We start from the raw sequence: 13,084 nt of genomic DNA, 5'->3' as shown, positions 1-13,084 counted from the left end.
GTATGGATTGCACGTCATTGCACAAAGGTTAGAAAGGGTACCGTATCCCCGAATAACATGTATGGATAGCGTACACATTCAAAACATATGTCTATACAGCATGAGGCAGGCTCAGACGGTGTTAGGCCCAGTATGGATTGCACGTCATTGCACAAAGGTTAGAAAGGGTACCGTATCCCTGGATAACATGTATGAATAGCGTACACATTCAAAATATATGTCTATACAGCATGAGGCAGGCTCAGACGGTGTTAGGCCCAGTACGGATTGCACGTCATTGCACAAAGGTTAGAAAGGGTACCGTATCCCCGGATAACATGTATGGATAGCGTACACATTCAAAATATATGTCTATACAGCATGAGGCAGGCTCAGACGGTGTTAGGCCCAGTATGGATTGCACGTCATTGCACAAAGGTTAGAAGGGGTACCGTATCCCCGGATAACATGTATGGATAGTGTACACATTCAAAATATATGTCTATACAGCATGAGGCAGGCTCAGACGGTGTTAGGCCCAGTATGGATTGCACGTCATTGCACAAAGGTTAGAAGGGGTACCGTATCCCCGGATAACATGTATGGATAGCGTACACATTCAAAATATATGTCTATACAGCATGAGGCAGGCTCAGACGGTGTTAGGCCCAGTATGGATTGCACGTCATTGCACAAAGGTTAGAAAGGGTACCGTATCCCTGGATAACATGTATGGATAGTGTACACATTCAAAATATATGTCTATACAGCATGAGGCAGGCTCAGACGGTGTTAGGCCCAGTATGGATTGCACGTCATTGCACAAAGGTTAGAAAGGGTACCGTATCCCCGGATAACATATATGGATAGCGTACACATTCAAAATATATGTCTATACAGCATGAGGCAGGCTCAGACGGTGTTAGGCCCAGTATGGATTGCACGTCATTGCACAAAGGTTAGAAAGGGTACCGTATCCCCGGATAACATGTATGGATAGCGTACACATTCAAAATATATGTCTATACAGCATGAGGCAGGCTCAGACGGTGTTAGGCCCAGTATGGATTGCACGTCATTGCACAAAGGTTAGAAGGGGTACCGTATCCCCGGATAACATGTATGGATAGCGTACACATTCAAAATATATGTCTATACAGCATGAGGCAGGCTCAGACGGTGTTAGGCCCAGTATGGATTGCACGTCATTGCACAAAGGTTAGAAGGGGTACCGTATCCCCGGATAACATGTATGGATAGCGTACACATTCAAAATATATGTCTATACAGCATGAGGCAGGCTCAGACGGTGTTAGGCCCAGTATGGATTGCACGTCATTGCACAAAGGTTAGAAGGGGTACCGTATCCCCGGATAACATGTATGGATAGCGTACACATTCAAAATATATGTCTATACAGCATGAGGCAGGCTCAGACGGTGTTAGGCCCAGTATGGATTGCACGTCATTGCACAAAGGTTAGAAGGGGTACCGTATCCCCGGATAACATGTATGGATAGCGTACACATTCAAAATATATGTCTATACAGCAAGAGGCAGGCTCAGACGGTGTTAGGCCCAGTATGGATTGCACGTCATTGCACAAAGGTTAGAAGGGGTACCGTATCCCCGGATAACATGTATGGATAGCGTACACATTCAAAATATATGTCTATACAGCATGAGTCAGGCTCAGACGGTGTTAGGCCCAGTACGGATTGCACGTCATTGCACAACACAAAGGTTAGAAAGTGTACCGTATCCCCGGATAACATGTATGGATAGCGTACACATTCAAAATATATGTCTATACAGCATGAGGCAGGCTCAGACGGTGTTAGGCCCAGTATGGATTGCACGTCATTGCACAAAGGTTAGAAAAGGTACCGTATCCCCGGATAACATGTATGGATAGCGTACACATTCAAAATATATATCTATACAGCATGATGCAGGCTCAGACGTTCTCACGCCCAGTATGGATTGCACGTCATTGCACAAAGGTTAGAAGGGGTACCGTATCCCCGGATAACATGTATGGATAGCGTACACATTCAAAATATATGTCTATACAGCATGAGGTAGGCTCAGACGGTGTTAGGCCCAGTATGGATTGCACGTCATTGCACAAAGGTTAGAAAGGGTACCGTATCCCTGGATAACATGTATGGATAGCGTACACATTCAAAATATATGTCTATACAGCATGAGGCAGGCTCAGACGGTGTTAGGCCCAGTATGGATTGCACATCATTGCACAAAGGTTAGAAAGGGTACCGTATCCCCGGATAACATGTATGGATAGCGTACACATTCAAAATATATGTCTATACAGCATGAGGCAGGCTCAGACGGTGTTAGGCCCAGTATGGATTGCACGTCATTGCACAAAGGTTAGAAGGGGTACCGTTTCCCCGGATAACATGTATGGATAGCGTACACATTCAAAATATATGTCTATACAGCATGAGGCAGGCTCAGACGGTGTTAGGCCCAGTATGGATTGGACGTCATTGCACAAAGGTTAGAAGGGGTACTGTATCCCCGGATAACATGTATGGATAGCGTACACATTCAAAATATATGTCTATACAGCATGAGGCAGGCTCAGACGGTGTTAGGCCCAGTATGGATTGCACGTCATTGCACAAAGGTTAGAAAGGGTACCGTATCCCCGGATAACATGTATGAATAGCGTACACATTCAAAATATATGTCTATACAGCATGAGGCAGGCTCAGACGGTGTTAGGCCCAGTATGGATTGCACGTCATTGCACAAAGGTTAGAAAGGGTACCGTATCCCCGGATAACATGTATGGATAGCGTACACATTCAAAATATATGTCTATACAGCATGAGGCAGGCTCAGACGGTGTTAGGCCCAGTATGGATTGCACGTCATTGCACAAAGGTTAGAAGGGGTACCGTATCCCCGGATAACATGTATGGATAGCGTACACATTCAAAATATATGTCTATACAGCATGAGGCAGGCTCAGACGGTGTTAGGCCCAGTATGGATTGCACGTCATTGCACAAAGGTTAGAAAGGGTACCGTATCCCCGGATAACATGTATGGATAGCGTACACATTCAAAATATATGTCTATACAGCATGAGGCAGGCTCAGACGGTGTTAGGCCCAGTATGGATTGCACGTCATTGCACAAAGGTTAGAAGGGGTACCGTATCCCCGGATAACATGTATGGATAGCGTACACATTCAAAATATATGTCTATACAGCATGAGGCAGGCTCAGACGGTGTTAGGCTCAGTATGGATTGCACGTCATTGCACAAAGGTTAGAAGGGGTACCGTATCCCCGGATAACATGTATGGATAGCGTACACATTCAAAATATATGTCTATACAGCATGAGGCAGGCTCAGACGGTGTTAGGCCCAGTATGGATTGCACGTCATTGCACAAAGGTTAGAAGGGGTACCGTATCCCCGGATAACATGTATGGATAGCGTACACATTCAAAATATATGTCTATACAGCATGAGGCAGGCTCAGACGGTGTTAGGCCCAGTATGGATTGCACGTCATTGCACAAAGGTTAGAAGGGGTACCGTATCCCCGGATAACATGTATGGATAGCGTACACATTCAAAATATATGTCTATACAGCATGAGGCAGGTTCAGACGGTGTTAGGCCCAGTATGGATTGCACGTCATTGCACAAAGGTTAGAAAGGGTACCGTATCCCCGGATAACATGTATGGATAGCGTACACATTCAAAATATATGTCTATACAGCATGAGGCAGGCTCAGACGGTGTTAGGCCCAGTATGGATTGCACGTCATTGCACAAAGGTTAGAAAGTGTACCGTATCCCCGGATAACATGTATGGATAGCGTACACATTCAAAATATGTGTCTATACAGCATGAGGCAGGCTCAGACGGTGTTAGGCCCAGTATGGATTGCACGTCATTGCACAAAGGTTAGAAAGGGTACCGTATCCCCGGATAACATGTATGGATAGCGTACACATTCAAAATATATGTCTATACAGCATGAGGCAGGCTCAGACGGTGTTAGGCCCAGTATGGATTGCACGTCATTGCGCAAAGGTTAGAAGGGGTACCGTATCCCCGGATCACATGTATGGATAGCGTACACATTCAAAATATATGTCTATACAGCATGAGGCAGGCTCAGACGGTGTTAGGCCCAGTATGGATTGCACGTCATTGCACAAAGGTTAGAAGGGGTACCGTATCCCCGGATAACATGTATGGATAGCGTACACATTCAAAATATATGTGTATACAGCATGAGGCAGGCTCAGACGGTGTTAGGCCCAGTATGGATTGCACGTCATTGCACAAAGGTTAGAAAGGGTACCGTATCCCTGGATAACATGTATGGATAGCGTACACATTCAAAATATATGTCTATACAGCATGAGGCAGGCTCAGACGGTGTTAGGCCCAGTATGGATTGCACGTCATTGCACAAAGGTTAGAAAGGGTACCGTATCCCCGGATAACATGTATGGATAGCGTACACATTCAAAATATATGTCTATACAGCATGAGGCAGGCTCAGACGGTGTTAGGCCCAGTATGGATTGCACGTCATTGCTCAAAGGTTAGAAAGGGTACCGTATCCGTGGATAACATGTATGGATAGCGTTCACATTCAAAATATATGTCTATACAGCATGAGGCAGGCTCAGACGGTGTTAGGCTCAGTATGGATTGCACGTCATTGCACAAAGGTTAGAAAGGGTACCGTATCCCCGGATAACACGTATGGATAGCGTACACATTCAAAATATATGTCTATACAGCATGAGGCAGGCTCAGACGGTGTTAGGCCCAGTATGGATTGCACGTCATTGCACAAAGGTTAGAAGGGGTACCGTATCCCCGGATAACATGTATGGATAGCGTACACATTCAAAATATATGTCTATACAGCATGAGGCAGGCTCAGACGGTGTTAGGCCCAGTATGGATTGCACGTCATTGCACAAAGGTTAGAAGGGGTACCGTATCCCCGGATAACATGTATGGATAGCGTACACATTCAAAATATATGTCTATACAGCATGAGGCAGGCTCAGACGGTGTTAGGCCCAGTATGGATTGCACGTCATTGCACAAAGGTTAGAAGGGGTACCGTATCCCCGGATAACATGTATGGATAGCGTACACATTCAATATATATGTCTATACAGCATGAGGCAGGCTCAGACGGTGTTAGGCCCAGTATGGATTGCACGTCATTGCACAAAGGTTGGAAGGGGTACCGTATCCCCGGATAACATGTATGGATAGCGTACACATTCAAAATATATGTCTATACAGCATGAGGCAGGCTCAGACGGTGTTAGGCCCAGTATGGATTGCACGTCATTGCACAAAGGTTAGAAGGGGTACCGTATCCCCGGATAACATGTATGGATAGCGTACACATTCAAAATATATGTCTATACAGCATGAGGCAGGCTCAGACGGTGTTAGGCCCAGTATGGATTGCACGTCATTGCACAAAGGTTAGAAAGGTACCGTATCCCCGGATAACATGTATGGATAGCGTACACATTCAAAATATATGTCTATACAGCATGAGGCAGGCTCAGACGGTGTTAGGCCCAGTATGGATTGCACGTCATTGCACAAAGGTTAGAAGGGGTACCGTATCCCCGGATAACATGTATGGATAGCGTACACATTCAAAATATATGTCTATACAGCATGAGGCAGGCTCAGACGGTGTTAGGCCCAGTATGGATTGCACGTCATTGCACAAAGGTTAGAAAGGGTACCGTATCCCCGGATAACATGTATGGATAGCGTACACATTCAAAATATATGTCTATACAGCATGAGGCAGGCTCAGACGGTGTTAGGTCCAGTATGGATTGCACGTCATTGCACAAAGGTTAGAAAGGGTACCGTATCCCCGGATAACATGTATGGATAGCGTACAAATTCAAAATATATGTCTATACAGCATGAGGCAGGCTCAGACGGTGTTAGGCCCAGTATGGATTGCACGTCATTGCACAAAGGTTAGAAGGGGTACCGTATCCCCGGATAACATGTATGGATAGCGTACACATTCAAAATATATGTCTATACAGCATGAGGCATGCTCAGACGGTGTTAGGCCCAGTATGAATTGCACGTCATTGCACAAAGGTTAGAAGGGGTACCGTATCCCCGGATAACATGTATGGATAGCGTACACATTCAAAATATATGTCTATACAGCATGAGGCAGGCTCAGATGGTGTTAGGCCCAGTATGGATTGCACGTCATTGCACAAAGGTTAGAAGGGGTACCGTATCCCCGGATAACATGTATGGATAGCGTACACATTCAAAATATATGTCTATACAGCATGAGGCAGGCTCAGACGGTGTTAGGCCCAGTATGGATTGCACGTCATTGCACAAAGGTTAGAAGGGGTACCGTATCCCCGGATAACATGTATGGATAGCGTACACATTCAAAATATATGTCTATACATCAGGAGGCAGGCTCAGATGGTGTCAGGCACAGTATGGATTTGACGGCCCAGATTACACAGCGGAGGAGCAGGGAGAGGTAAAGATTGCAAATGCTGGGGCCCTGGCCAAGCAAGGGGGGCACACTCGTGGGCGTCGGTACTGGCACTGGGCCCCTCATAGTACAGCGGTGTGTCTGACGGCGGGTGTGCACCACCACCGTCAGAGACACTTGATTGCACTATGAGGGACCCTGTGCCAGTGCCCGCGCCCAAGAGTCGGCCTACCCACCTGTCCAGGGCAACGGCACTCGCACGGTGTCGTGCGCTAGGTGGTGACCCCGGCCATGGGGGGGGAGGCAGCACAGTTAGGGAGTTTTAGAAAGTGGCATATGTTGATGTTGGACATTCAGCTGATGCAAAAGGCGAAATAGGTGAAGTACCAGGAAGAGGTGGACCAAAGCAAGCCATTTTTCTGTCACCCCATGTGTCATCAGGGGAAGGTGGGACAAAATCCTTGGAAACCCATGCGTGGTTCATTTTAATGAAGGTTAGATCATCCACATTTTGGGTTGACAGACGGGTTTTTTTTTCTGTCAGGATTGATCCAGCTGCACTGAAGACTCTTTCCGATAGCACACTTGCAGCTGGGCAAGCGAGCTCCTGTAAGGCATATTGGGCCAATTCAGGCCAGGTGTCCAGTTTAGCGGCCCAATAGTCAAAGGGGAATGACCTGTGTGGGAGAACATCGATATGGGAGGAAAAGTAGTTTGTAACCATAGTTGACAACTGCTGTCTCCTGTCACTTTCCATCGATGCAGTATTACCAGTTGTGTGAGCGGTATTTGAAAAATCAGTCCACAACATTGTCATGAAACCCCTGTCTCCAACGCCACTTCTGCTGTGTGCACCACGAACACCTCTGCCAAGCTGCCCCCGGCCCGTATGGCTCGTGTGAGAACCAGCTGTGTGCTGGGAATGCCTCAAGCAACCGATTTACCAGAGTTGCTTGTTTATTAGCCAATATTAGGTCAAGGTTCTCCTGTGGCATGATGTTTTGTAATTTGCCTTTATAGCGTGGATCCAAGATGCTGGCCAACCAGTAGTCGTCATCGTTCATCATTTTGGCAATGCGGGGGTCCCTTTTTAGGATCCGCAAGGCATAATCTGACATGTGGGCCAATGTTCCCGGTGTCAATGATGCACTGCGAGTGCTGGGTGGAGGAGCACTTTCTGGCAAATCCACATCCCTCCAGTCACGCACAAACCCTGTACCAGACCTTGCCACGCCAACATTTTCACTTGCCCCACGAGATGCATCCTCCTCCCCTAAGTAATCATCCCCATCATCCTCCTCCTCCTCTTCTTCCTCCACCTCGTCCAGGAGAGGTCCCTGAGCAGACAATGGCTGAATGTCATCAAGGATTCCCTCCTCCTCTTCCTCCTCATCAACATTGGCTGCAGACGCCTGCTCCTTAAGGTGCGTCAAAGTTTGCATGAGCAGACGCATAAGTGGGATGCTCATGCTTAGGATGGCGTCGTCTGCGCTTACCAGCCGTGTGCATTCCTCAAAACACTGAAGGACTTTACAAAGGTCTTTCAGCTTCGACCACTGCACGCCTGTCAACTCCATGTCTGCTCTCAAAGTGCCTGGCCGTGTATCCTCCCACAAATGCATTATGGCCTGCCTCTGCTCGCACAGCCGCTCCACCATGTGCAGGGTGGAGTTCCACCTTGTTGCAATGTCGATAATGAGGCGGTGGTTGGGAAGGTGGAGCAATCGCTGCAGCTTCTGCATACGAACGGAGTGTACAGGCGACCGGCGGATGTGCGCGCACAGTCTTCGCACCTTCTGGAGCAGGGCTGTTAACTCCGGATAATTTTTGAGGAAGCACTGCACCACCAGGTTCAAGGTGTGAGCCAAGCAAGGTATGTGGCTGAGTTTTGAAAGGGCTATGGCTGCCACAAAATTACGGCCGTTATCACTAACTACCTTGCCTGCCTCAAGATGTACACTGCCCAGCCATGACTCAGTTTGTCGCTTCAAGTACTCGGCCAGCACCTCGGCGGTGTGTCTGTCGCCCAAACACATCATCTGCAACACAGCCTGCTGACGCTTTCCACTAGCTGCTCGATAGGGGGACACATCGTGTGCAACAGTGGCAGCTGCAGATGGAGTGCTCGTACGACTGCGCTCTGTGGACGAGCTGTCGCTTCTGGAGGAGGAGGAGGAGGAGGAGGAGGAGGAGGGTCGAACGCCTACAGCCAACTGTTTCCTAGACCGTGGGCTAGGCAGCACTGTCCCACCACCGCTGTCCCCTGTGGACCCTGCATCCACCACATTAACCCAGTGCGCAGTGATGGACACGTAACGGCCCTGGCCATGCCGACTGGACCATGCATCAGTTGTGAGGTGCACCTTTCCTCTCACTGACTGCTTGAGTGCATGGACAATGTGGTCTTTCACATGATGGTGGAGGGCTGGGATGGCTTTGCGAGAGAAGAAGTGGCGACTGGGTAGGTCATAGCGTGGTACTGCATAGGCCATGAGTTCGCGGAAAGCTGTGCTTTCCACCAACCGAAAGGGCATCATCTCAAACGAGATTAGTTTGGCAATGTGGGCGTTCAAACCCAGTGTACGCGGATGAGAGACTGAGTACTTTCTTGACCTACTCATAGTGTCTGGGAGGGTGAGCTGGACTTGAGAGCTGCATATGGTGGAAGTAGCGGTGGACAGGGCGGACTGAGAGAGGGTTGATGATGGTGATGGAGTTGGTGTTCTTTCTGATGGCCTAGAATCAGTCTTTCGTTGATATAACAGTGGGATTCCCTGACTGCTGTGGCCTTGCAACGACACCTCAACATTTGCTGCTGTGCTAACCGGTGTGCTTACAGTGGGGGAAACAATGTAGCGTTGCTGACTACCTTCGTTGTGATCAGTTGCACATGTGGCACTTGAGGTTTGGTGTTGTGTCCACGCTTGCAAGTGCATGCTGGTTAAATGTCTAAGCATGCAACTGGTATTCAAATTTTTCAGATTTTTCCCTCGGCTAAAGGTCTTTGCGCACTTCTTACAGATAACCTTGGCCTGATCATGAGGATTTTGTTAAAAAAACTGCCACACTGCACTCTTCCTACTTTGGCAGACATTTTGCGGCCTAGCACGCTGTGATCTTTTGACCCTCTGGACAAGCTGTCCAGCAACTCTTTTGATGTTTGGAACCTGTCTTTGGAGTGCTCCGGGCCTGCCAGATAACAGCTGTTGCGATGTCGATGTCTGCTGTGGATGCTCCTCATCTGAGCTATTGGAAGCAGCACCCTCTTCCCCCAATGGATGCCAATCTGGGTCAACAACTGGGTCATCCATCACCTCCTCTTCTATGTCATGTGCACCTTTCTCTGTGTCACCGTGTATGGTGGTATAGTGTGCGGGAAGGGGCACCTGAGTCTCATCAGGGTCAAAATCTGGCTCTGTACACTGCGAGGACAATGTAGTGCTCTGAGTGAAGGTACCAGCAGAATCATCCATCAGCGGCTGTGCATCAGTGCACTCCATGTCAGATTCATCTTGGCCTGGGTAATTCACCATTTGACTTGATAATCCAGGCATGGTATGTGAAAACAGCTCCATGGAGTAATCAGTAGTATGGCCTGCGTCATCCTTCAATCTTGGTTGGGGTGAAGGACACAAGGAAATGTGTGGTTCATGAACATGAGCCTCCAATGACGACTCAGTGCTTTTACTTTTTACAACTGAAGAAGAGGAGGCGATAGAGCTGGAGGCTGAGTCAGCAATGTAAGACAAAACTTTTTCCTGATGCTCTGCCTTTAAAAGCGGTTTGCCAACTCCTAGAAAACTAAGCGTTCAAGGCCTTATGTAGACAGACGATGACGCAGGGTCAGCACCTCCTGCATTTGGTCCTATTTTGCTCTTGCCACTACCATCAGATCCACCACCAACACCATCATTACCAGCTGCCAACCCCCGCCCAATTCCACGGCCTCTTCCACCAGCCTTCCTCATTTCTTGTAGAAATGTAGACAAAATCCAACAAACTATATAGTAATGTAAAACAAGGTACAAGGTGTCTATAGGACAGGGGAGTTTTAGAATTTCTGCACACACTTGTGGACAGTGGACACTTGTGGATTGTGTGCGGCCCACTGATATCTGAGCGCTATGTGACACTCTCGATGGCACAGCTGCCTGTGACCAAAGTGACGAGAGGATAATGGAGATTTTGAATCTCTGCGTACACTTGTGGACAGTGGACACTTGTGGATTGTGTGCGGCCCACTGATATCTGAGCGCTATGTGACACGCTCGATGGCACAGCTGCCTGTGACCAAAGTGACGAGAGGATAATGGAGATTTTGAATCTCTGCGTACACTTGTGGACAGTGGACACTTGTGGATTGTGTGCGGCCCACTGATATCTGAGCGCTATGTGACACGCTCGATGGCACAGCTGCCTGTGACCAAAGTGACGAGAGGATAATGGAGATTTTGAATCTCTGCGTACACTTGTGGACAGTGGACACTTGTGGATTGTGTGCGGCCCACTGATATCTGAGCGCTATGTGACACGCTCGATGGCACAGCTGCCTGTGACCAAAGTGACGAGATGATAATGGAGATTTTGAATCTCTGCGTACACTTGTGGACAGTGGACACTTGTGGATTGTGTGCGGCCCACTGATATCTGAGCGCTATGTGACACGCTCGATGGCACAGCTGCCTGTGACCAAAGTGACGAGAGGATAATGGAGATTTTGAATCTCTGCGTACACTTGTGGACAGTGGACACTTGGGGATTGTGTGCGGCCCACTGATATCTGAGCGCTATGTGACACGCTCGATGGCACAGCTGCCTGTGACCAAAGTGACGAGATGATAATGGAGATTTTGAATCTCTGCGTACACTTGTGGACAGTGGACACTTGTGGATTGTGTGCGGCCCACTGATATCTGAGCGCTATGTGACACGCTCGATGGCACAGCTGCCTGTGACCAAAGTGACGAGAGGATAATGGAGATTTTGAATCTCTGCGTTCACTTTTGGACAGTGGACACTTGTGGATTGTGTGCGGCCCACTGATATCTGAGCGCTATGTGACACGCTCGATGGCACAGCTGCCTGTGACCAAAGTGACGAGAGGATAATGGAGATTTTGAATCTCTGCGTACACTTTTGGACACTGGACACTTGTGGATTGTGTGCGGCCCACTGATATCTGAGCGCTATGTGACACGCTCGATGGCACAGCTGCCTGTGACCAAAGTGACGAGAGGATAATGGAGATTTTGAATCTCTGCGTACACTTTTGGACACTGGACACTTGTGGATTGTGTGCGGCCCACTGATATCTGAGCGCTATGTGACACGCTCGATGGCACAGCTGCCTGTGACCAAAGTGACGAGAGGATAATGGAGATTTTGAATCTCTGCGTACACTTTTGGACACTGGACACTTGTGGATTGTGTGCGGCCCACTGATATCTGAGCGCTATGTGACACGCTCGATGGCACAGCTGCCTGTGACCAAAGTGACGAGAGGATAATGGAGATTTTGAATCTCTGCGTACACTTTTGGACACTGGACACTTGTGGATTGTGTGCGGCCCACTGATATCTGAGCGCTATGTGACACGCTCGATGGCACAGCTGCCTGTGACCAAAGTGACGAGAGGATAATGGAGATTTTGAATCTCTGCGTACACTTTTGGACACTGGACACTTGTGGATTGTGTGCGGCCCACTCATATCTGAGCGCTATGTGACACGCTCGATGGCACAGCTGCCTGTGACCAAAGTGACGAGAGGATAATGGAGATTTTGAATCTCTGCGTACACTTTTGGACACTGGACACTTGGGGATTGTGTGCGGCCCACTGATATCTGAGCGCTATGTGACACGCTCGATGGCACAGCTGCCTGTGACCAAAGTGACGAGAGGATAATGGAGATTTTGAATCTCTGCGTACACTTTTGGACACTGGACACTTGTGGATTGTGTGCGGCCCACTGATATCTGAGCGCTATGTGACACGCTCGATGGCACAGCTGCCTGTGACCAAAGTGACGAGAGGATAATGGAGATTTTGAATCTCTGCGTACACTTTTGGACACTGGACACTTGGGGATTGTGTGTGGCCCACTGATATCAGAGCGCTATGTGACACGCTCGATGGCACAGCTGCCTGTGACCAAAGTGACGAGAGGATAATGGAGATTTTGAATCTCTGCGTACACTTTTGGACACTGGACACTTGTGGATTGTGTGCGGCCCACTGATATCTGAGCGCTATGTGACACGCTCGATGGCACAGCTGCCTGTGACCAAAGTGACGAGAGGATAATGGAGATTTTGAATCTCTGCGTACACTTTTGGACACTGGACACTTGTGGATTGTGTGCGGCCCACTGATATCTGAGCGCTATGTGACACGCTCGATGGCACAGCTGCCTGTGACCAAAGTGACGAGAGGATAATGGAGATTTTGAATCTCTGCGTACACTTTTGGACACTGGACACTTGTGGATTGTGTGCGGCCCACTGATATCTGAGCGCTATGTGACACGCTCGATGGCACAGCTGCCTGTGACCAAAGTGATGAGAGGATAATGGAGATT

Source organism: Dendrobates tinctorius, unplaced genomic scaffold (assembly GCF_039654945.1).
Source record: "Dendrobates tinctorius isolate UK_male_01 unplaced genomic scaffold, ASM3965494v1 ptg000377l, whole genome shotgun sequence".
NCBI classification, from domain to species: Eukaryota; Metazoa; Chordata; class Amphibia; order Anura; family Dendrobatidae; genus Dendrobates; species Dendrobates tinctorius.
Note: the sequence above shows the minus strand (reverse complement) of the source record.